This window comes from Phalangium opilio, unplaced genomic scaffold (genome assembly GCF_054372755.1).
Source record: "Phalangium opilio isolate 3A_F unplaced genomic scaffold, DU_Popi_V2 ptg000329l_1, whole genome shotgun sequence".
NCBI lineage: Eukaryota > Metazoa > Arthropoda > Arachnida > Opiliones > Phalangiidae > Phalangium > Phalangium opilio.
Genome location: NW_028324226.1, coordinates 2,426,063 through 2,449,499, shown reverse-complemented (window position 1 = coordinate 2,449,499; position 23,437 = coordinate 2,426,063). Strand labels below are relative to the sequence as shown.

Here is a 23,437-nt window from a genome sequence, read left to right as displayed (position 1 = left end):
GGGGATTCAAGGATCTAGATGAAAAATAATATCTTCCCCCCCCCCCCCGCTTCTCTCCTCTCCTCTTACCGTATCCTCATATTCTTTAAGTTACTGTTTAGTCGTGTCCCCCGACTGGTAAATCAAGATTCATAAAAACAAGAATCGAAAGAAAACGCGTTTTTCGTGTGTGTGCTGTCGCCCCGCCCCCCCTATTTTTTTACCATATTTGAAGTTTTGTTTAGGCTAGCGGAACTAAGAGAGATTCTCTCATCAAGCAAAGCCAATGTATTCCTAGTCTGTATGTAGAATAAGAAGAAAATGTTTTTCTCGCCACCTCCCACATTCCCGAGACCATCATCCCCCATTAATTTCTCGAATGTTTTCGGTTTAAAACATGGTTGGTATGTTTCTAAAGGGGTTCGTTAGTTTCGAGGTTGAATTGGCGTTTTGCTAGACTTTTTAAAATTGTTTATTAGGAAATTTTGTTGCAACAGTTTTGATATTTTTTAAATTTATTAGGGTTAACGCGTACAGTTTGATTTTGGGTGTCAATTGGTGTGTTTTTTGGGTGTTAATTGGTGCGTTTCTTGGGTGTTTATGTATATATCTTAGGAAACGATTAAGGCATTTTGAATACAGGCACATGTGTTCCCAAACAATTGAGGTATTACCCTTTAAGTAAAGTGGGTTCTATGAGCTTTTTGGAGTCGACAATGTATTTTCTATGATATTTGTCCTATGGGACACCTTTTACAAGTTATGATTGAAGTATTTCACGTATGACCCCTTAAATGTAATTACAGGGTCATCCCTAAAGTGGTACTCTAATCATTGAACTTAATTTCCCTCATTGGCCCTGAGGGGAAAGTGTCATAGTAGTTACATTTTCGACTAAAAATTGATTCTCATAGAACCCAATGTACTTCCATTCTGTTTAGATTATGGAACACCCTTTATGCAATATAATTATATAGAAAATAGTTAAAAGCAAGGGGAATGTAAAGTTTAGACAACATATTTTGCGATTTTAACACCCATTTTCCGAAATAATAGTGAGACATTCAAATATGGAAAACCTTTGGTTGTGGTTGTTATTTTTGGAGATACATTCATTTGGAATTAAAAGTCCTCTACATTAATGTTTTCCACGTACCTTTTCCTGAGCCCTTTAATTCTTTTTATTTTTTATTTTTATTTAACATCCCAACTAGTGTGTTTAGATAGGCGGGTATTTGAAGGAGAGAAAGAGAGAGAGAGGGGGATGTTAAAAATTTCCAAATCACGTGCTTGCATCCCCGGCTATTGTCTCAGTTCAAGTTGAGTTCAAGGTTTCGTTGGCCTTGAAAATATTTTATGTAAGGCGGGAATAGAGAGAGAGAAAGAGGAGAGAGAAATTACTCTGGTGTTGCTAACCGGAGAGAGGAAAGAGGTTGGTTGTTTAGTCGAAAAAATAACAAGAAAACCCGTCACAACTCGGCTGGTTTTGGGTTTTTAAGGATTTTTTATGCGAGTTTTTTATTTTATTATTTTTTTTAACGAAAATATTCGGTGGTTGAAGACGTTGGTGGCTTTTTTTGGTAGGGTTCTTGATTCGTTCTTATCCCCCCTCCATTTTTTTCTTCGTATTTAGGCCTAGAAATTTTAAATACTAATTTAAAACTTCAGAAAGTCTAGACTTTAAAATGATTTACTCTACGCATTCAAAAGCTGTATTTTGTTACTTTGTTAATTGTTTGAATACAGCTTTAAGTTTTGTCCAAATGCTTTGAATATTTGAAAGAACATTGAGATTAGGAGGATTGATACCATTTACACCAGGAGACCAGGCTACTAGGTGCTGCACTTTCTACGCAAAGTACCCTGGCCTCCTGGTGTAAATGGTATCAATCATCCTAGTCTTCAACTTTGAAACTATGTATTAACAACTTCTACCACCCTTTTTTTTTTGGAAAACACCCTGTATGATGAAATAGTTTCATTTATTTCTCTTGAGTTAAATTAGTGAAAGTTATGCTTATATGAAATATCGATTATTTTGGCTGCGTAATATTATAATGATAGTAATTTTGAGTTAAGTAACGTTGGCTTAAATTTATCTCCTTGCCATCCAAATCCGGACTTGTTACTGTAACGTTGACCATTAATGTTAAGCGTAGTGAAAAGCTGAAACAGTCAAAAAGTTTACTCATTGTTATTATCGTTGAATATTTTCCAATAATATGGAAAATCGCGAAATAAAAATATTTCTGAAATGAATCATTTTCATAATCACTTAAATATTGAATATTGGCCATTATGAAAGTGCGTTTTGTTATATCATAAGTTAAGTTCCTTAAGTTTGTCACTGGTTACAAACTGGAGCTTGTCACGAAGTGACGTAGGTCATATGTTCTCGTAAAGCGACGCCTGGTGAGATCTCGCTGTCAAAGGATTAAGTACAGCCTAAATAGGAAGATGGACTGAAAAAGTTGAAAACCGAGTGCAGTCTTTTGTTCTTGAGCTAGCTCTCATTAAGTCTTTATCATTATGAAGCATAGCTAGTGGCATACTTATGGAACATATCTAATAAACTTACGGTTTTATGAAAGGTATGAGGCATAATGTTATGAAGTAGCCAGGCGGCCTCCTGGTGTAAATTGTAGCAATCCTCCTAGTCTGAATTAATTTTCTTGGTGAAATGAAAGGACATTATTCTATCCTAAGCTATCCTTTTTGATAGAAATATATGGGGATAATAATTTAAAAACTATTGATTCGAGCAACTTTGCTATAAAATCAAACGTACCTTGCAGCGGTGATACGTTTTTGGTTCTCCAATAATATCCTAAATTTTAACTTATCGGAAAATGTTATTTTTGCTCTTCAAATGCGAGATTCGAACTAGTATTTCTAGCAGGCCATCGTGTTTATTTTAGTCCCCAAATAAATAGAAAATTTCGAAATTCAAAATTTTGACAGAATTGCCCAGAAGGCTCCAATGAAAACTCTTGGAATTTATGGAAACATAGTGAAAAAAAAATTATATATTTGAAAAGACGCTCGCTATAGAGTTACTAAAAACATGCTGTGAACCCTGCCTTTTCTTGCTCACTTATATTGCACTAGTGCTCATTGACCCTTGGGTTCGCCCTCACCCTGGTTGCTTCAGCTTTCGTGTTTGTCTGTGATTTTTCGGTGCACGGTGAAACGCAAAGTACAGCCCCCTTTTCAACCTCGATAGCATATTATCGTTCTAGAGGCACTCCGTGTTATCTTTTCATAGAACGGAATAAAGGATGAGATTGGAATGTGCCATTACTCTACGGGGTGAAGTAAAGCCATCTGGGTAGGATTCCCTGGTTTGTTCCTTGATCTTTCGCTTACTCTCTATGGTTAAAAGTTTCAAGGGTTATTCCTATGGGGTTCATACATCAACGGTTTTTGCGCCCCGCTATGGGATTTGTTTGTGCTAAAAGTTCACGCGAGTGTTCGAGCAGAAAGGGTGAATTCATGGCAGACTTGGATACAGTTGGTTTCTGTTCTGGTTTCCTTTCCATACTACTAAGGTTTTAGTTTATTAATTGAGTCTACACGTATGAATCTTCGGATGGAGATGGTTTGTTATTTCTACTGCCATCCATTTCCCAATTGGCTCAAAAGTTTGCGATGTTTAGGGTTAAGAGCCAATAAACTTAGGAATAGGTAACTACTTAGCTGCTGTGGTTTTTTTGGACTGGTTTTCTGCGTAACGTCTGATTTGTATTTGTTGAAAACCGTCAACATTCCACAGGAATCTGTATCGTTTAACACTCAAATTAATTCTCTCCTGTTTTGTAGGTTGAATTGTCGTCATTTATATGGCATACTGTTAATTTTTTAATTGCGTTAATGAAGGGTCTCTCAGAATCTTTGCTTAAATTATATCGTATCCTTCCGCCGGCCGAACATGGTTCATACAAACCTAGAAAACTCAGAAAAAATGTACTCATTGCCTTCCGTGTTGCCAGCCAGCGCATTGCCTAGCTTATGTCTAGCGCTTGTAAGTTACTGAGAGTCTGAGACTTAAATTATCGTCTGCTTCAGAGCACATTTACATTTGAAAAAAATGAATCTGGAAAGCTCAGGGAAATCGGTTTTCCAAAAGTTGTTGTATGAACCCTAGCCGAAGCTCCGCTGTGTGTGTATAATAATTTTTGACTGAATTTAACATTTGAAAGAAAGAATAATTTTCTATCGCGACTCGTGGAACTTTCAAAGTGAACTTAAACCTACTTTTATTCATTTTCTATTTAAAAGCTCCCATCTTTGTGATGCTTTGAATTTTAGCTTTTCTGTCTGTCCCCTAGAACCAACGACGCATTTGGGTCATGATTGTAAGCTCTTTTTTTATGCTGAATTTTTTGTTAGGCCCTGGAGACTGGTAAATATCCTACTAAATTTTTTTTTGTGTGTGTATGTATTAGCTAGCACTAAGGGGGATGGCTGATGTAGCTGGAAACGTTTTAACACAGACTGGGTAGAGGGAGATGGGACGGAATCACCCTGTGGGCTAAATTTGGGACGCGCAATAGGAGAGGCAACCATCTGGTCAAAGTTTATTCTCTCTCACTCAGACTCTCATCTCCATGCCTCCTCCTTTCTCTCTCCTTCGCCTCTCCTTCGCTTGCTCACTGCTCTGTCGAAGCACTTCGCCAAGCTATTTTGAAGCTTTCACCGAGGGGTTTGACAGTTCGTGAGCACTACAATTTCTTTTTGATGTTCAAAGGAGAATTCCCAACACTTCCTTGGTTGATGATTACATTTAAGAAACATTCGGGCCAGAGGGACTTGGCAATTCGGGGCCAGAGGGGACTTGGCAATTCGGGGCCAGAGGGGACTTGGCAATTCGGGGCCAGAGGGGACTTGGCAATTCGGGGCCAGAGGGGACTTGGCAATTCGGGGCCAGAGGGGACTTGGCAATTCGGGGCCAGAGGGGACTTGGCAATTCGGGGCCAGAGGGGACTTGGCAATTCGGGGCCAGAGGGGACTTGGCAATTCGGGGCCAGAGGGGACTTGGCAATTCGGGGCCAGAGGGGACTTGGCAATTCGGGGCCAGAGGGGACTTGGCAATTCGGGCCAAATTTGAATCTGAAAATCCCGTGGCAACCCTGTTTTTTGTCCCACCCCTCTTCTGATCCAACCCACGTCTGGTAGAAGGATCTGTGGTAAGATAGTGCTAGCTTGTTACCGAATTTCGGCAGCGACTGTAGCGGAGCTATATGGAGTAGGCTAATCTTTGTCCACGTCAGGGTGCTTTCTAGACTATACTGAGGGGATTATTAGGCGTTTTTAACCTCCGTCCCGTCTAGACTATTCTACCAGGAATTATTTTGGCTTTATTGGACGCCGTCTGTTAATGTTGTTAGTTATATTTGCCTCGTAGATATTATTAACAAGCCTAAATTAGCTAGTTAAGCAACGATTATGTTATTACGTTTACGATATCTCCTAAGCTGTGTGTTGTGTTTAGGTTTTGATGGTTATTGTTGAAGAAAATAGGTTTTTTTTCAGCAGCGGTTTTCGTTCGCATAGTCTGGCTTGCATTTCCAAATTATTCAATGGCTTTCGATAATTTAAATGGAGTTTGAAATATATTTGATCTATTTCAAGTTATTTCAAAGTTATTGTTTCAGCGATGTCTTACATTATAAATGTTAGTCTAATAATAATTTAGGTGTGAGACATATTAGTCTAATAATAATTGCTCATATGTGAGAAAATAATAATAATATAAATGAGAAACATTTGAAGTTATGTAACTGGGAAAAAAAGTAATTTTCTTTTATGTAGTAGTATAATTTAGAAAATTTCATTTTGCACTTTCCCCTATAGTTCATCTCTAAATTATACATTTTACCTATATAGTTCTGAAGGCCTGCACTCCGCACGCTTTGATTTCGCCAATTTTAATGTTCTTTACCTTACGACTATTAAATATTTCGATGTTCAGTTTTTGCCTTAGTACCCTACGTGTTCAAACTGTAGATGATCGATTATAACCGACGTTTTTAATTGACCATAATAAAACTTTTCGCCTAAGTTTGCTCTATAATCGTTCCATGATGTTGAATTTAATGCAATTTGTTTTAATATCGTTAAATGTTATAACAAACATACGGTACGTATATAAACGATATAATATTTTATATACATTGTTTCTAGACTATTGTTAATGAAAGTCATTTGGGAGTCGATAATTTCTCATGGTTATTATTTAATTAATAAACAGTATTAAACGTGGTGCTTAAAACGGAGAATATAAATTATTTCTAGGACCAAAAACAACAATTTGTAAAATTCAAATCAAATATTTTTGTCTTTGAGAAATTATTACATTTATCTTTAAAAAACGTTTGATCGAATTGTAATCCAATCCGAGGGGCTGGTCACTCGGTGTACCTTTGACTGTACTGAAGTGATAATGCCTTATCTTTAAATGCCCTGCCCTTAATAGTGCTAAAGTTATTGCACGTAATCCATAATCGGTGTACTGCGAATCTGACAGTGATTAGCCCCTCGATCGAACCAAGGTCGTAAGGTCAGGGAGTTAAATGTTCATTCGTGACCTATATATATATGATTGGATCGAACAACCTATTTGTCCCAAGAAAAGAATACATTTCTCTATTGAAAACGTTTGATCCTATTGTACTTCAATCTCCCTTATCAAACTAAGTTCGTAAGAGTTAGAAGTTCACCTTTGACCTTTATAAGTAATAAAGATATTTTAATTTATTATTTATGATATTAAATTGTGAATATTTGAATAATATATCAACTTATACGCAATTTACTATAACGTAGGCCTATATTTTTGTATGTAATTGCTTCCTTTTCGAATCGTCGGCAATTTCAAGAAGTGATCTCTAGTTTATTAGGGAGAAGATATCGGATGCCTACGTGTTCGCGCGCCATAGTCCCAGTCCCCCTTTCAAAATACAAGGGGGACGTAAAAGGAGGCCGGGCTATTTCGCCCCTCCTCAGTCGGAAAATACGTAATTTTCGTCATTCGCGTCGCTCTGACGTGAGTTTTCAAGAACCAATGAGGTGCTGGTTGTAATTTAGAGGCGGGGATTAACTCCAGACCTATACGTTTGGACTGGAGATAAAGCTGGAAATGTGTGGCGAATTTATACCTTCACCCTAATAAGCTAGATATCACTTCTTTTCTATATCTAGTATATTTGAAATTGCTTCGATGGCGAATCGTAGTTTGGGGACGAATTTAACCTTTTTCTCTCTGTAATATCGATTTTTGGGCACTCATTTTAATATAATACGATTTCGCCTGTGTTTGTATCTATACCGGTGTATGCAATAGACTATTACTCTTAATGACGATTTTGCATAATGATTGTAACAGTATGGACATCTGGGGCAAGTTCCTTTTTCCACCCTTCGACTTATCTATCTGTACTCTGTTTGCTTTTGTTTAAAAATTCGATCAATCTGTCCACTCGACAATTGACCAACAGTGTACAAGATTTCATATAAAAAACTGTAGCGATGGCCGATATCGTAAATTACCAGTTGTCGATACCGATGCCGATATCGAAGTATTATTTTACTCGATACCGATTTTATCCGATAATTTAACCCGATGAAGCCGATTATTTAACCCAATGAAAACGATATCGACCAATTATTGACAGATTTTTACCGGTTATCAACCGATATATTGGTAAATTAAGCTCAAACCGGTATGTAAAAAGGAAACTAAACATGTTTTCTAGTATTGAATTTTGAATTTAGATTTTAATTTTAATTATTTTGGCTATAAATAATCATTATGGTTTTTGAAAACATTAAACATAAACCAGTAAACAAATGTTTACTTGTTTACGCCTTAAAGTGTTTAAAAACTTGTTCTTTTTTGGTTGAATAATATTATATATTATTCTCCTTAGATTTGGGCAAAACTGCGTTAAGGCACCATTCGTTAATTTTGATTAGTTGAGTCTCTTATGGAAGGTTGAAGTCTGCCGTTACTCTACGCAGACAGTCTGAAAAGAAGCTAATTTAAAATATAAAAATTTCCAAGTTAATATTTCTTAAACCTGCAAAATTCAAATTAGGGCTTTTACTCTTTATGGTATGGTGGTGCGTTCCACTATGGTAGTCGCGCGTATTGAGCTGGGAATGTTTTCTTAATTTTTTCAAAAGGATGTACGGGTCAATTACTTTGGCGTTTTTCAAGAAAAGTGCCATCATTGAAAGTCTTCTTATTTGAAAGTGCGTAGTACGAATATTTGAATTAAATTATTAAAAAAGTATATATATGAATAATTATATTAAGACATATTAAACATCTGTCAGGTGGTTAGTAATTTCGTGCAGTGGAATTTTATACTTCACCAGAAAGTGCTAAGACGTGACGTGGGTTATAATTAGTTAATTTAATTGCTTGTAACTTCTTTAATGTTGTTGGTAAATAAGCAGATAAGCAAGCAGTTTAAATTTTCAAGTATTCTTTATTTTATATGTGCAGTACCAGGGAGTTATGTAATTTTAGAAGAAGGAATGGAGAACAGAGTAATGTGGGCGCGCGTCAAAGTCCCGGGACAGGGGGGTATGAAAGAAGAGGCGGGTCATAGCGACAGAGGTAAAAAGGAATTAAGTATTTTTCGCCGTACGCGTCAGCAACGTCATCAAAACGTAGTTTAAGTGAGCCAATAAGATAATTTAAACTTTTCTTTACGTGTTGGAGGGAGGGGCTCTATACTGGACTACGAGTCGGACTGAAGTAAATACTAACCGTTCTCCATTCCTACTTCTAAAATTAAATCTATCCCTGGCAGTACTAAATAAAATAGTAAATTTTAGGATGAGGGTAAACCTTTCCTTTAATTTAAAAAATACCAAGTAATAAACGAAACTAATTTAGTGGGATTACTAACGCCGGTGGACCGGTTTTGAAATATAAATAGATACTTCTTGAGATTCTTCATCTGGTATTTAAAATTGCTTTCAAAAATGCTAGACTGAGCTCACCCACCGTCTTGAGTTCAATCGACCAATTTATAAAGTTAAAAAAATGTTTCTCATTTCGCAAATTCTTATTTTTTTTTATTAAAATTTTTTATCATATTTAATTATAATTAAAACTAATTATTTAGCAGAAATAATTTTAGAATAAAATATTATTGATTGTTACTTTGAAATTGGTGTATTGCGTGTCGAACGCTTTACAGGCGCTATGAAGAATAGCATTATTGTGAATACCCTGTAAGTCGGCTTACCCGCGAACCGTTCTTTACAATTTTCTTAATTGTTTTAGGGGCCAGTCCATGTTTTGTAGCCCATATCTCCGTAACTAAATGTTCGACACCCCATCCATGTTCTTTGACATGGATTTTCCACTCAGAACAAACCATTTAATTTATGATAAACTTATCAGAAACACCCTGTATTTCTTGATTTAAATCATCCGCTGCAGCAGATCGCGTACAGGATAATATTATATGTACATGTAGTAAATTAAAATCAATGATGATAGACCATATAGAGACTAATATCAAATTTAAATGCAAATATAGTATAAACAACGATCCGTCATATTTATTTATTTAATTCTAATTGTTTTATTCAAACTAAAGCAAGAATAATAATTAATTTTCAATTTCACTAAACAATAGCTAGGCCTATAGGCATTGTTGGTTTTCGAATTTAGTAATTGGCACCTTTTTCTCGTGATACGTGATATCCTACTCTTTAGTTTAGGAATGCGAAATAATTTTAAACAATAGCTATCGGATTTAAATATTACGAAATAATTGGGAAGGTTTCAAGTTGACGTTTGACGTCAGTGTAATTAAACATCTCCGGAAATTAGGTAGACTTTAATTAAAAAAAAGTTTTATTAAGAGACTGCTTCTAAAGCGGTTTGATATCAAATATATTCTTAATTTTTCAAAGTTATTAACCCCCCCCCCCCCACTCTTTCCCCTGTAGTGTTGTCGAATTTTATGCAAAATAGCAAAAGTTCCCCTCTTTTTTCTTTGAAATGACATTGCTCGTTTTCAGTTTCGTTCATTCGTGAAAAACTAAATTTTCTAGTTTGAAATGAATTTTGTTTTATTATTATTTTTTTTTTTTTTTTGCTATGCGATAAATATACTTTAACATAGACTTAGTCGTTCTGCGTTTGGTAGTTCGTGAAATGTAACACTATATCCTGAAATTCCAAAGTTTATTGCGTCTGTAATTTACGCCCATCGTTGTATGCTAAGCGTAAACGAACTTTCCTTCACTCTCAAAAGAGGAGAGTTTTAAAAGCGAAAGGGTTAAGCCTATAGTTTCGTCACGTGAATAGCTCCTAAAATATTTACCTCTCTCCCTCTCTCTCGATTCGTTACGTGGCTTCTCATTTTAGGGTATAACCATTTATATTCAAATTTGATTTTGAATTTTGTTTAATTAAGGGATATTTCGGGCTAAAATATTTCTATTTTTAATCGAAAAAGCGTATAAAATTATGAATATATCAATTGGAACCATGTTTCTATCTATAATATTAAAGAAGATACCAGCAATTAAGTTTCCGTAATGGATGGCACTACGCGTTAGGCTATTCCGCGAACTTGCGAAGTACCCCTCTCTATTGGACGCCTAGTACCACCTGAGTCCAATAGGGGTACTATCAGTGCTTAGTGGAGTAGCCTAACGCGTAGTGGCCATTAACGGAAGCGTAATTGCTTGCACCTTCTTTGATATTGTAGATAGAAACGTGGTTTCAATAGATATATTCCCCTATAGTGTTACCATAAGTTTATAAGATACGTTCCATAAGCATGAAATGACACTACCTATACTTCGTAATGCTAGAGACTTACTGATATCTAGTTTCAGAACGACAAGCGAGAATTGAAATACTACACTCGGTTAGTTTTGCAGGACTTCCATTTTCCTATTTAGTCTATACTAAGCCTTTGACAGCGCCTCACCAGGCGTCGGTTTACCTAGAATATATGACCTACGCCACTTCGTGACAAGCTCCAGTTTGTAACCAGTGACAAACTTATGGAACATATCTTATGAACTTATGGTGTTACCACGGAGTTTGTCGAATTCGGAGATAAACGAGTTGTGATATTGCATAAGGAACAAAAATTAACAAACTGTCCCGGTCCCTTTTAGCATTTACTTTTGATTTTGGTGGAAACAACAGGTTAGGTTTGCTACAAGATTATGATATTAACCAGATAAAATATTTATATAAAGTAATGTAGTTTAAAGTCCTCTCTCTTGAGGACCATTTCAAAAACAAAGTGTCGTAAACGATATAGTTGTATATACTTTCGATCCATTTTTCTACTTTTCGTATAAACTCTTAGTACACGATGTAAAATTTAAATGAAAGTGACAGAGGTGGTGGTGGTGATGCGGTGGGAGGTGTACATAATACATAATGACAATTCCATGCCACGAATAATTTTCACGTTTATGCAGGGTTCGTACAAACCTGCATTAAATGTCGCGGAAATATATTGTTGACTAAGAATTAAGGGAAAACTCTAAGGCAAATTTATAATATTTAGGGAAATTCAGCGAAATCATGGAAATTCGTAAGACTAGAGTAAGTTTGCTCTGAAGGGGTTGCTTTAACTGAAGTTTATGCTTGAAAAAATAACTCTTGCCTTGCACCTGGAAATATCATAGAAATGTATAGGAGGAAAACCCTGGAAATTTCAGGGAAAAAAATGGGGGAAAAACCCGGAAATGTCAGTGAAGTCAAGTTTCCAAAGGTTATATGAACCCTGTATATGGTATGACACTGTCGCGTGCTATAACATCATCATTGTCTTCGTGTAGCAACCGTAACATCAACATGTAAAGTAGACCAAACTTTGGACGCAGAGTGGCCAGCGTGTCCTCTCTGTGTCACTTTATACATTGCTAACTTTTTAATCAATGGTTAATTTAAAAGTTAATATTTCGGTCCTATCTTTCCCCCTCCCCTCTCCTTCAGGTTCCGCCTTTACTCATTTTTCTTAATTAGAATGGACTTTAGTTTTATCATGGATCTGAAACGCTGAGTGATAGGGGACTGGAAATCCTTTGTGATTTCTTTGTCCAAAGGGTTCTTGAATATCAAGTTGAATTTTCTAAATTTGTGACTGATTTCAGCGCAGTTTACTGGTGGAAGTAAATTAAATTAATGTATTCCCGCTTAAGATTGCTGTGATTGAATCGCGAAATATGACTTCTTTCCTGGTCCTCTTTAGTATTACATACAGTCCACGGATTTAACCTTTATTCCCTCTTGACTCCCTTCAACAGGTCGTCAGAAAACGCGCAACAAGTTTCCCTCGAGCTTTTGCGGATCGATCGATATTTTTGGCGCGAAACGTTGAAAAATTGCGCCAAAAATACACGTAAACGCGGGAAATCTTATCTACAAGATTTTGCTAAGAAATATTTTATTTTTCTTCTATATATAGTCTTGGGAAATATTTTTATAACTTTTAAGGTTGGGAGGACTCAAATCCTTTTATGTTTAATGTTCTTTTTTGAGATAAAAAAATTTTTCGTGCTTTATTTTTTAAGAAAGTTGGCCTTCGCGCCGCCCTAACCTGGTGATTTTTTCGCGCCAATAATTCCCCTTTAACCTTTAAATCTATATAATATCCTAAGTTTGTAAGTTATGTTCCATAAGTGTGTCACTCGTTAATGAGAGCTTGTCATGAAGTGACGTAGGCGAAACGTCATAGGTTCTCGTAAAGCGACGCCTGGTGAGGCGCTATTAAAGGCTCAGTATAGACTAAATAGGAGGATGGACTGCAAAACCGAGTGTAGTCAATTCTCGCGTCGTTCTTGGACTAGCTCTCATTAAACCTCTAGCATTACGAAGTAGAGGTAGTGACATACTTATGGAACAAATCTTATAAACTTATGATAATATTAAGGGATACTGAAGTCAAGAATAATAAATTAGTCTTTCGGTATCTCATATTCAAAACAGTAAACTCGTTTCAACAGTTCTTTGAATATTTTACAAGTATAAAAAGTTTTTGTAACTAATCAAAAATGTATGTTTTAATTTACTTTTCGAATTGAAAGAGGCTTTGATTAGGGAGAGGATTTTGTATTTATCCATAACACGGCGTGTTTACTGTTTGGCCAAAGTAAAGAGTCACAGCTCTGTACGCCAATCATTTTCCTTAATTGAACAGAAACGTTTATTTGAGGTACTATGATTTGTTCCGAAGTTGTAAAATTTTGACCTACTTAAAGCGGAAGTAAATTGTCCCTAAAGTTAATGAAACTTAATTAAACCTTGTTTAATGTTAGAAATAACCCAGTACCCTGCAGAAAACTTCGAATTAATTTTTCCGTTTTATGACGAGTGAAGTTTTATTCCCAGGGTGGTAAGAACACGAAATATGTGTTTTATACATGTTAATAATAATTGGATGCCAGATAAGAGTAGTAGCATTGTATTCTTTCGTTGTTATGGTTACGAACCAGAAAGAGGTTGCTCAAAATTATTCAGTGAATTTCGACGTAATGTCCATTTTTTTTTTAACAATGGTCAATCTGTGAATTTCATGGGTGTTATTAGAAATGAGAGTTTTGTAGAGATGGGGACCATTTGTTTACCATAAAGTTATTACAAGAAGCTAGATCTAGTTTACTAGGGAGAAGGTGTAAGATGCCTTTGTATTCGCGCGCCATAGTCCCAGTCCCCCTTTCAAAATACAAGGGACGTAAAAGGAGGCCGGGCTATTTCGCCTCTCCTCAGTCGGAAAATATGATTGTAATTTTCGTCATTCGCGTTGCGCTGACGTGAGTTTTCAAGAACCAATGAGATGCTGGTTGTAATTTAGAGGCGGGGATTAACTCCGGACCTACGAGTTTGGACTGGAGATGAAGCTAGAATAGCTAACTTCTCCCTAGTAAAGTAGATATCGCTTCTTGGTTATTACCTGTCGTTAAGCCTAACATGAATTAAGTGGCCACTGTGTTATCGGTAAACCATGATATGAACCATAATATTGTGGCAATTTTCGTCGTAATTTGTTTTGAATAATGAGAATAATATTGTTTCCTCTTATGACCAAGTATCGAAGTATTATTATTGAAGGAGATTGAAAGCTGGGAGGAATGTTTATGGATTGGTTTTTAGTTTAGAATTTCACAATTTTCCCATAAATTTTAAGTAATTCAATCTTAAAGTTGATATGGGGTTAAGGGGGAACATCCGGTGTGTGTACATCAAAGGCTTTAGATAGGGCTTGGATGTTATCAGACTGCTAGCATGAATTTGGTTCGTATTGTTTGAACTTTGAAGCCATATTTTAAAGGAAAATTGCGGATATCATAACATAATACCTTAAAAGAACGGACTTTCTTCTAAATATAAACGGAATTAAATATTGAAAATAAATAAATGATCTCTTAATACAAAATAATTAGCATTAATAATAATAATCTGCCATTGGTTTAGTTGCGTCTGCTAAACCGAACCTCTTACACCTACGGGATTGGTTGAATTCTCACAGGGTGAGAGGTGGGGGTAAGGCAGGTTCAGGCTAGCAGAAAACCAATGGCGGATGGTTCAGTAGTCTTTGATTATTTTTAAGACTAATTAAATCCTAATTATTTTGTAATAAGCGATAATTTATTTATTTATTTAATATTTTTCCTTTTATATTTAGAAAAAGGCAGTTATTTTAAGGCATAATGTTATGTTAGGTGAACTTTTCCTTTTAAACCTTTCGAGTCTTTGAGATAAAAATTAAGAAAACAATTCTAGTTTTCTTATTTACTTCGTTGTTGTCCACATACCCGTCAATGTTCCATCTTAAGTAAACAAGGTGGTCAACACAACAGACTCTATTTTTACCCTCCGACATGTGAAAAGGGGGTGACAGCTATGCACCAAGTCCCTGTCAAAATCGTACCGTACAAACAATTTAATCAGTCCATTAACTTCAAAAATAAAGATTTTTTTTTATAAATTGTGGAAACACTGGTTACGCTTTTCCCCACGTTGGAAAAATTATACTTAAAAACTTCCTCCCGTGAATCATCCCAGACTAAATAAGATTGCAACTTCCTTCATTTCTTGCCAGAGCATCAGAAGGTTGTCCCTTATAATTGCCTATCTCATCTTTTCCCAAAACGAAATATGAAAGATAAAAGAGAAAACTTCTTCAATTCGTTTCTTCGCATGGTCAGGTTTTTCGTTTATCAATTTTCAATTGTCTCGGTGTTTTTTACTTTCTAAGTCAGCGGTGGTGTCTATTTAAGCGAGAATTTTTTCTATCCATTGGATATTTTTGCTAACGCTCGGTTAATGTCAGGGTTGTAGCAAGAAGCGATTTCTAGTTTACTAGGGAGAAGGTATAAATTCGCCACATGTCCAGCTTTATCTCCAGTCCAAATTAGGCCCGGAGTTTATCCCCGACGCCTCTAAATTACAACCAGCATCTCATTTCTTTTTTGAAAACTCACGTCAGCGCGACGCGAATGACGAAAATTACGTATTTTCCGACTGAGGAGAGGCGAAATAGCCCGGCCTCCTTTTACGTCCCCCCTTGTATTTTGAAAGGGGGCCTGGGACTGGCGCGCGAATACTTAGGCATCTTATACCTTCTCCCTAGTAAACTAGATATCGCTTCTTGGTTGTAGTCTGCCTTCTCTCTCCAATCTTTTTGGTTTGCAAGCTCGATTCGCTTGGATGGATCGAGCTTCCACACACCACATCCCGAGGATAACAAAACCCAAGAAAGAAGAAAAAATATATAGCATGAAAGAGAAGAAGAAATAAGAGGATGATGGCCTCGTCATTTTAAATCTCATAGTTATTTTACTTACCAGATTCGTTCCCCCCGCTGAGGATACCTTTCAGAATGTTTTCTCTTATAGTCTCTTTCGTCTGTTGCGTGCTGCTTGAATGGAAACTGATGGGAGGATAATGTAACTATGCTTTGTTAGGTAGACTTAACTCCTTTAAGGTTCCCGTTGCTATGGACCGCCGTTTCTAGTCTTTTACTTAGGTTGTTATGTGTAACGTATATAAACCTTCGGAAATTTCATATTGAAATTGGCTTTTTATTGGATTTATTACCGGCAATACTTATAATAATGCATCCCTTTGCAAAAATTGGATTCTTGGGGTTTATTGCCAACAATTACAATAAATGTGCTCCTTACAGTTGATTGTTTGTGTCTATTGCCAATCCTTGCAATAAATCTGCTCCTTATAGTGTATGATTGGTGTCTATTGCCAACCCTTGCAATAAATATGCTCCTTATAGTGTATGATTGGTGTCTATTGCCAACCCTTGCAATAAATATGCTCCATATAGTTGATGGTTGGTGTCTATTGCCAACCCTTGCAATAAATTTGCTCCATATAGTTGATGGTTGGTGTCTATTGCCAACCCTTGTAATAAATTTGCTCCTTATAGTGTATGATTGGTGTCTATTGCCAACCCTTGCAATAAATATGCTCCTTATAGTTGATAGTCGGTGTCTATTTCCAACCCTCGCAATAAATATGCTCCTTATAGTTGATTGTTGGTGTCTATTGCCAACCCTCGCAATAAATATGCTCCTTATTGTTGATTGTTGGTGTCTATTGCCGATCTACCCCTACAATAAAGCTGATCCTTGTTGTCAATTGCCGACCCTTACATGAATCTGCTCATTAGCTTTTGCAAACGTTTATTATTATACATAAATCAATTCGCCTTATGTTTTTCCGGCAACTGCAAATTAATTAATGTTTTCGAAAATGTTGACTTTCACGTCCAAACTAATTAAATTTAAAGATGATTTACGTTAAAACTAGCTATAATTAAGCCTTAAAAATTCGACAGATCCCTTAATTATCCCAAACATTAATTAAATACAAACATCCAGAAGAAACTTCAACTGAAGTTCTACATCTACCCTGAAAGGTTCTTTTCAATCTTTAGGCACTTTATTTTTGGTCGATTGATTGTTTTTGTATATTTTAAACCGCCCCCTTAACTCTTTCGATAGTTTATAATTCCTGGTCGGAAAAAGAATTCGAGTGGGAGCTAAGAACTTAAACCGTACTCTCATTGCGCCTTAAAAGCGAAACGGTAGATGTACATTGGTCTCTGTATGCGCAGCGCAGACTTCTATTTTCAAAAATAATGTTTAGTTTGAGCAGAGATATCCCCGTTTTTCTTAACCCTGAAATACATATATTTTATTTTAAGAAGAAATAAAGCTAAGCCTCAAAAATGAGAGTTGTTTCTAAATCGGTTTAGTTATTTTTTATTTTTTTTTCATTGCTGCAGATTAATTCCAGAGACGTACGTTTTACGTCACACTTGTCCCTCCTTAACTTTCATTATTAACTTATATGGGCACCTATTTCTTCATTAGTCTATAATTAACTTGGTAAGATCGTTTGTTGTTATTAGTAAACACTATAAATACCTTAATTATCTTAATTTTAGAAGGGGTCGTTTTAAATTGAATGGTTTAAAAACATTAGTGAAATTTATATCCAGAAAAACATGCGCGAGGTGTTCCAAAAAGAACCTTTGGTGGTAGAACTGAAATACAGTGGGATGCTCATGCTTCTATAGGAAATTAATTTTGAGACGAAAATTTAATTTCTATGACGTATTGCTATGAGTACCTCCGTTTACATGTTATGATTGGAGTGTTTTATGGGTGACCCCTTAATTAAATTATCATTGTCTTTCAGTTTATTAATTAAATTTAACGGGCCATAAAACTGTCTCAAGTATTTCCAATTTTTAAATTTTACCCTTTTGTAGATAAATCTGATTTAAAACATCATAGGTATTACTTATTTGCATGTAACTATAGTCTGATTAATTCTGTTCCTAGAAAATTCCTACATTAATTCTAACGTTGATTTGAGGGAATTAATTTGTTAACTCGAGTAAATTGAAATGTTAATTCGTATTGCTCATATAATGGCAATTTTATTTCCCCTCTTGATTGCATATTGTTGTTGTACAAGGGAGTTTACAATAAATGTCAGAAATTCAGACATAACTCACGGTGCCACGGTGCGTGATAATTGTTAACGTGTACAGGGTGTTTTAAGAAAAATGGTACTACTTAATAGGATCGAAGTACAATGGGATGGTTCTATGGGGAAATCAATTTTGAGTCGAAAATCATGTAATTTCTATGACATTTTGCCTTAAAGACCACCACCCTAAACAAGATTGGATTTTAGGGTTTTTAGGGATGAAGTAAGATAGAAGTGAAAGTCAAAGGTAATTTAATTCTGGGGTCATTTAAAAAATTAGTAAAAATATGTCTTGGTGGTCAAAGACTAGAAAAAATCAAAAGATAAGTGAACAAAATGGAATGACTGAAGTGTCAGATGTTAAAAAAAATCAATTATTTGAAAAAAATTACTTATTTTCGTTTATTTATCATGCAATTTTGCATTATTTTCGAAAGAGAATTCATTTTACGTATTGGAATGTTTTTAGGGATGAACTAAGAAGTCAAAGAGAAAGATATGTTAATTAAGGGGTCGTGACTCGTCCTTAAAACACGCCAATTTTAACTCGTAAACGGATTTTAAAAAATGGCTCTTCGTTTTTTATTTATCATGAAATTTTGCATTATTTTCGAAAGAGTACTTGAGAGGACAGAGTATTCATTTTAGTTCTTAGCATATTAATAAATTGCCCTCTGATTCGGGGGTACTGTAATAATAACTGGCCCTTTGGAGAAAAATGTCGTGGAAGTTACATTTTTGACTCAAAATTGATTACCCATAAAACCACTCCACTGTGCGTCAGTCTGAAAATTTATTTATTTAATAAGGCTCGAGGAATAGGGTCGTGAAGCCACCAGGGCTTGGGTACAACCCCCTCCATGGTACAAGAGTCTTTACCCTTCCTTTTTTGAACACTCTGTATGCCTCTAAAACCAAAGAGAACCAATTAGAGTCAGACATCCGTCGCACGTTGCTCCTATTCAATAATATTTCTTTTTAAGCCCATTTGATTTTTACGTGTAACCTTGCAGAACGACAAGCGGGTTGGTAGGTCGGTCGCTCCATGGCCACTCGCGCTTTCAAAAAAAAAGAGTGGTCACTCACTCACTACCGAGAGAAGAGTTTACTTTCAGTCTGGTTTTACCACTTCTTTTTTCTTCTTCTTTGGTCCTAACTTTCCAGCCCCTCGTTCAAATATCTCCATACATAACTAACCACTTTTTATATACATTAATACCAGCACTGCCTGAGGTACCGGTAGATTATTCAAGGTTGATATTTTTTTTATTTTGTGCGCCATGCTTCGTTTTTGCATATGGGTTGGGTCTGACTAGTGACTACCCTCATCATTGCTTTTAATAGTTTGGGGAAAGGTTTGAAATCATTTAAAAATTATTTAAGCGGTGTTTTTTATTTTAATTTTTACTTAAAATTATGTTTTTTTTTTCTTTGAATGTTGTTGGTAATGTATAAATTTGGGTATTTCGTTATAGGGGAACTTTTGTATATGTATGTATATATTTTTTAGTTAGGGGTAATTTCTTTATGCAGGGTGTATCTGAAAAGGTCAATCAGAAATTAAGGGGGTGTTTTTGCGCGCGTTTTGAGTCTAAAATGTAACTTCTATCTCCATTTTGCCCCTAATGGACACTGTTTTCGAGTTATGATTTGATAGTGTTTTAGGGATGACCCCTTAATTAAATTATAAATCATTGTCTTAATCAGTTTCTTAATTAAATTTAAGGGGTCATCCGTAAACTACTCAAATCTCAACTCGAAAACAATTGCCCTGACGGCGAAATGGAGATAGAAGTTACTTTTTCGACTCAAAATTGCCCAAAGAACAGATTTGTATATAAAGAACAAATATACAAACAAATCATGTAGTCTTTCATCAAATTTAAGATCACATAATCTTGTCTTTTTATTCGATTTAGTTTGTGCATTCATTTGGGATTATGTATCCAGGTTCAAATTATACCTGCAATTAAGGTTTCATACTGAAACCTACGCTTTATTCGAATCCATGAAGCGCATGACGTCAGATGGTTAAAGTTAGCTATACAGTTCACGTAACCCTTCTACGTCATCCGATTGTAGGCTCCTGTTAGTTAACAGCTCGAATTTTATTTAATATCGAAGATGAATATATTTCAAATATTGATTATAATTTGTATTATTTTCATTTCAAATGTAAATTATCTTCTTCTTTAAAATTGTATGACATTTTCAGAAGTATGTAGAAGTATCTTCAATCTACTCTTTTATATTTCACCTTTTGACCCAATTGTTGCTTGGTTTTCGTGTTGTCAACGTTTAGCTTACATGACGAGGACTGTAATCGGTATTATGTTCATTAGTGCCGTCAAAAGGGTTAATATTTAAAATGGTATTTTCTCTTATACGGACTTTCAAGCTAAAGTCATTATCCATAAATATTTACTCAAAGCCGGGGTTTAGAATGACAATATACTGTAGATCTACGGTTCATGTATGTTATGCTTTTAAAACAAAATCATTTCGTTTATACCAAGAAGTGATATGAAGTTTATTATGGAGAGGGTATAAATTCGCAACATTTCCTGGTTTATCTCCAGTCCAAACGTATAGTAGGTCCGGAGTTAATCCCCGCCTGTGAATTACAACCAGCATCTCATTGGTTCTTGAAAACTCATGTCAGCGCGACGCGAATGACGAAAATTACGTATTTTCCGATTGAGGAGAGGCGAAATAGCCCGGCCTCCTTTTACGCCCCCTTGTATTTTGAAAGGGGGACTGGAACTATGGCGCGCGCGAATACTTAGGCATCTTATACTTTCTCCCTTGTAAACTAGATATCACTTCTTGGCTTTTCTCACAAATTCCGCGGTCCTAGATACGTTGTGAAAACGGTTACACAACGATTCTTATTAGATGTATGTATTCCTTCACATAATAGTCTGCTGCTACAAAATTTCTCGTGACGTCAAACCCTCTTATCTCTTACCTCGGTTTCGGCGACCATATTGGAAGTCGTCATGTCCACAATACAATTTAGACTACCAATATTGATGTCACGTCTCCGTAACTCCTCCCTTCTACAGTACCACACTATTGCTAAAACTTTCCCATGCAGGCAATACAATACCATCTTCTTCATTTGGTAATTTTGTCCTTTCGCTATCATGATATATTTATTCCCCCGCCTAGAATCACACAAAAATATTTGTTTTACATAATATTATGTTAATATCCAACTCGATGAATGGTTTTGGACTGCTTATGTTTTTGCGGTCTTTACCAACCAAGTAGACCTGCCCTTTTTCAAAAGGGAACCGCAGTGTTGTCTGCTTGATAGGGTTAAGTCGGATTATCCGTATGTGGACGCAAAGACGAAATATAGGGCTTCATAGTTGCCCGTCCACCAAGGTCCTTTTGTTTTGAAGCCAGGTATAACGTCTTTAAATGGACATATTGGAAACCTTGGGGTCCAACACCAGATTTTACCCACGATGGCCAGGACCTTTGACCTTTGATACGGATCTATTTTAATTATTTTTGGCCATAGTTCTATGATAGATTTGACTCTGAAATGTTGCGTACAATGCGATGTCTTCCTAAGTCAGAATGTTTGGTTGGCTGAAATAAATTTTTAATTCGGTTTTGATTCAAATTTTTCATTTAAGGGTTAATTGTTTTGTTTTTTTAATTACCGTTGAACATTAAAGAGTAGTCTTATTAGTGTAATGTAGTTCCAAAGTATTGATTGGCACGAGTTTCAATTAAAACTTTAGTGTAGAATTTAACTTTTAAATCTCTTTAAATTAATTCAATTAGTGTTAGATGTAAAAGTGTTCCAGTTTCGTGTAAATATACCATAATAAAACCAATACAGGATAATAGGAAAGATGCCGTAACCCTGGCAACTTTTCACAAACTATCGCTCAAAAATATTTTGAACTCGTAAATGTCAAGCAGACCCGAGAAAGCTTAAAGATATAATTGACATAATCTTTATAACACCTTGTAAAATTTACAACTCCGGCGATACGATAATTAATGTATGTCTTTTGACACGTCGAAAAGATAAGATATAAGGCTTAAAATCGAAATTGTAACCCTGAACAAAAGATTTCTTCCTTTTCTAACCACACGACTCAACAATATGGGAACGGTATTTGGTTGAATAGAAGGTAAATTTCACACCTAAGACGTTAGAATTCTTAAACAGAACGCTGTCGAACTTGGGGGTAATTGAAGATATGACTATGATCATAAGATATGTTCCATAAGTATAACACTAACTATACTTGGTAATGCTAGAGAATTACTGAGAAATAGTTCGAGAACGACAAGCGAGAATTGACTGCACGAAGTTTTGCAGTTAATCTTATTATTTAGTCTGTACTAAGCCTTTGACAGCGCCTCACCAGGCGTCTTCGCTTTACCTCGAATCTATGACCCACGTCACTTCATGACAAGCTCCAGTTTGTAACCAGTGACAAACTTACGGAGCATTGGGTGTTGACACATTGATCATTTTTGAAACAGTATTGTTGAATATCGCAATTTTAGAAATTGTTGATTTTCAACGCGTGTTTGGTTGAAAGTCCTGGGAAAACTTCTTTAGAGGCTCTCTGTACGTAATTTATATAATTTCCAATGGAAATGCTTAGAATTAGAAAAAGGCATAAATTCGTATCGTTGTCCAGGAGTAAAAAAAAATACAACCTTTGTTGAAATTGTAGATATAATGAGAAAAGATTGTAGTCGTTACGCCAGAGTACAGTTCTGTATAGGGGGAAAAGTTTTGCATTCTAGTGGGGAACGTCAGTTTGCTTTCAAGTGAGGCTAACACGACGTTAATTAAGTCGTGGAACACTTAATTGCTCAAGGCCTTAGAAAGTTAGAAGCCAAGTGGTACCGATTTTAACCGATAAATTAATTAGGGATGACCCATTAATTAAATTAGAAATCATTGTCTTTCAATTTCTTAATTAAATTTAAGGGTTAATTCTTAAAATACACCATTAAATCTTAACTTGAAAACAGTGTCCCGGACGGTAAAATGTCATAATAGTAATTACATTTTAGATTCAAAATTGATTTCCCAAAGAACATCCCCCTTAATTTATTGCAGACTTATCAGAACCATTCTGTGTATTGAGTAATTTCTTTCCCATTTATGTTAACGTCATAACTATCTATCTCTTACCTCAGTGATATCCCCTTCCGGGGGGGGGCGAATATTGAATAGTGTACTCTATTACAAAGTTGCCCCCACCGTTGGGGCTACAGCTTAATTTAATTACGCATCTAGAAATTTATCAAAGAACGAAAAATATTAGGGGAAATTGATTTCGGAAATATCGTATTTATGAAAGTTTAATTAGCATAGCGTTCCATTCTCCCTTAGATTTGTGGAAGAGGGAAAAGAGAGGGACAGGGAGAGAGAGAGGAAAGAGGGGAGAAGGGAGGAAGGAGAAA

The 23,437-nt window shown here is 35.7% G+C and overlaps 1 protein-coding gene and 1 long non-coding RNA gene across 8 annotated transcripts in view; one reads left to right on the top strand and one right to left on the bottom strand.

Moving 5' to 3' along the window:
* The window catches only part of heph (polypyrimidine tract-binding protein 1 heph), a 116,202-nt gene that overhangs the window by 49,686 nt on the left and 43,079 nt on the right, over positions 1-23,437 (top strand). The window lies entirely within an intron of this gene.
* Positions 1,641-3,138, bottom strand: LOC149610248 (uncharacterized). Of its 4 annotated transcripts, none has more exons than XR_016376695.1 (3): positions 3,074-3,138; positions 2,768-2,968; positions 1,641-2,690 (listed from the first exon to the last, which is right to left on the bottom strand). It is a non-coding gene; the product is annotated as an uncharacterized LOC149610248 (long non-coding RNA). The 4 variants fall into 4 exon arrangements; XR_016376694.1 differs by having other exon boundaries at positions 1,641-2,424; positions 2,558-2,690; positions 2,768-3,105; XR_016376696.1 differs by having other exon boundaries at positions 1,641-2,402; positions 2,558-2,690; positions 2,768-3,105.